General features: G+C 36.5%; 1 long non-coding RNA gene across 1 annotated transcript; it reads right to left on the minus strand.

Annotated features, from left to right (window-relative positions):
• Positions 1-1842: 1842 nt before the first annotated feature.
• Positions 1843-2730, minus strand: LOC116164191. Its single transcript, XR_004143833.1, has 3 exons — positions 2403-2730; positions 2238-2350; positions 1843-2192 (listed from the first exon to the last, which is right to left on the minus strand). It is a non-coding gene; the product is annotated as an uncharacterized LOC116164191 (long non-coding RNA).
• Positions 2731-3041: the final 311 nt, after the last annotated feature.

Consider the following 3041-nt stretch of genomic DNA (forward strand, 5'->3'; position numbering starts at 1 on the left):
GAACGTCATGTCATGGTTAACTGTCATCTGCTGTAAAATCAATTAAACCGTTGGTTGAGGGTATTTAGTGCGATTAATCGGAAACAGACGTACAGTAAGTTTTACGTAAATATATAAACAAGAACTTATAACGCAATCAAATTATTTTTCAGAATTGGAACTCAAGAAAAAGTAAAATTTATTGTTAAAACGTCTTAAAATGTGACCAGTGATATTCTGCAACTATTCGCATAGGTAGTTTAAGAAAGCACATATTAACACACACAAAGCTTCCAAGGATTTTAAATGTAACGAGTGTATTTACGCAACTCAAGAGAAATCAAATTTGAGAACACATTTGTTCACACATGTCTTCTGGGAATATTACATACGATCAGTACACTTACGCGACCAATAAGAGCACTCTATTCAAAGCATATTTGTTAACATTGAAGACTTCCAAGGATATTCAGTGCAAACGATGCAATGCCGTGACCAGTAGTAGCACTCATTGCAAAGGCAAAATATGTATTAACCAAAGATGTGGAAGTTTTAAATGTGACCAGTGCAATTAAAAGTGGGTAGTTACAAAATTATGTTACCAACCAAACATATGATTGTGTTACCAACTCATGATTTAAAAAAAACTAATTTACAAAACTATTAATTTTGACCTTTTTTTACGCAATTCGTTACAAAAAATATTGTACCTAACTCTTTCGGAAAGAATTTTCCCGCATTCGCACTAAATGCAGCACTCCCTACGGTCGTGCTGCAAACAAAGTGCTCATGCGGGAAAATTAACTTACCGAACTTGTTAGGTAAATAACTATTCCGAAAGAGTTAGGTACAATATTTTTTGTAACGAATTGCGTAAAAAAAGGTCAAAATTAATAAAGTTTTGTAAATTAGCTTTTTTTTAATCATGAGTTGGTAACACAATCATATGTTTGGTTGGTATCATAATTTTGTAACTTACCCACTTTTAATAATGCACTGGTCACATTTAAAACTTCCACATCTTTGGTTAATACATATTTTGCCTTTGCAATGAGTGCTACTACTGGTACGGCATTGCATCGTTTGCACTGAATATCTTGAGTTGCGTAAATACACTCGTTACATTTAAAATTCTTGGAAGCTTTGTGTGTGTTAATATGTGCTTTCTTAAACTGCATATGCGAATAGTTGCAGAATATCACTGGTCACATTTTAAGACGTTTTAACAGTAAATTTTACTTTTTTTTGAGTTCCAATTCTGAAAAATAATTTGATTGCGTTATAAGTTCTTGTTTATATATTTACGTAAAACTTAGTGTACGTCTGTTTCCGATTAATTGCACTAAATACCCTCAACCAACGGTTTAATTGATTTTACAGCAGATGACAGTTAACCATGACATGACGTTCGTTGACTTCAATAAGTGTTACCAACCGAAGAACGCGCATAACCCCTTCTCTCCAGCGGAAACTAAAAAACACCGCGATGCGGGAAAGTCGTTTTCCCGTGCATCGAGGATGCTTGGAAACATTATCTTTCCATTCAATGAGTACAAAAAACTATTTTTCTACTACTACTTTAGAATCGCTTCATACTTGCCATACTTTTAACAACAGAATGTCGCCTATTCTGTTATACTGAAGTGGAATAATTTCATTCTAACTCTTGTGATGGAATGAGCACATGTGGCGACATCTATTAATGATATCCAAATCACAATTCATAAACTGTCAAAATTTTAATTAAACTTACGCCAGTTATTTTGAATTTTAATTGCCTGTAGCGCAAATTAGCAGCAGTGGTGGTCCAATGCAATTTTCAAATACTCCCCCGGAAATCACCGCGGCAGCAGAAAAGAAAATCAAAAGCAGTGTAGGGACAAATCTTTGGAGCGGGGGATGAGGAAAAAACACACTTATTTTCAGAAAACGTAGTGTTGGCTTATATTATCACAGGCAATTAAAGCATCTACAACATTGTGCAAAACGTATCCCATGTTACGATCTAAATTACTTTTGAACAATAATGTCGACACAAGCAGCTACGCTAAGTTGCAGGCCCTTTTAAAAAGCAATCCAATCCTCATCAGATCCCGAAACACTTAGCGTTTTGTTCACAAGTCTTATCTTGAGGTCCACTCACAACAGCTTAAGCCACGTGTTTATCTTGAGGTCCATTCCTAAGAACATAAGCCACGAGTAGCTATACCTACCTACAACCAAACGTGTGAAGTTGCATATCGCTACAATTAATATACCTCACAGCACTATACGAAAAGAACATCCAAACAGGTAACAATAAGTCGTTGGTGATCCAGGACCAGAACAGATTTCCTCAGTAGGCATTACCTTGGGGAGCGTGAAAACTAACCTAAAAAGTAAAATGTAATGCCAACTAAAATGTTACGCTTGTCTATACTTACATACAAATGGGAGTAGTGTTAACATGTGCACATTTACCAAATGTCTACTTTAACCGTAATATGTACATTTTCGATTACTAAACACGTCTGTGCTAAACAGAAATACAACGAACAAACCTTTGACATTTCTTTCGCATGTGTAGTGAATCGTTCGTTCTGGGTCATTTAGACTAATGAGAGTCGCTCAAATGCCACATGGATTTGTTATACCTACCCACAGCATACAGAACTATTAGTGGATTGTCTACCACTAACTCTGGTCGGAATTTTACATATTTCGCAACAATTCGTTGTAGTAGTAGAAAAAATTATGTCTATGACTTGTAAGGAATAGGTATTCAACGATCGTGAAACCGTCACACTCGCCTTCGGCTCGTGTGACGAACTTTTCACTCGCGCGGAATACACCTTATTCCATACTCGTTATAGAATATACTATTCTGTGTCACTTCTTCTTAAGTAATTGAGAAACCAAGACTTCGAAATACCAGCTGACTGCCGGAAAAATGCGTATTTGACATTTATACGCAACGGACTGTGATGTACGCTAAGTCAAATGGCGCGAGACCACCGCTCACATCATCGGCGCGCTAACATTTTTAAGTCCTGACCGTCTCCGTCCATATTCGGTAAGGACCG

This window comes from Photinus pyralis, unplaced genomic scaffold, assembly GCF_008802855.1.
Source record: "Photinus pyralis isolate 1611_PpyrPB1 unplaced genomic scaffold, Ppyr1.3 Ppyr1.4_LG2, whole genome shotgun sequence".
Lineage (NCBI taxonomy): Eukaryota > Metazoa > Arthropoda > Insecta > Coleoptera > Lampyridae > Photinus > Photinus pyralis.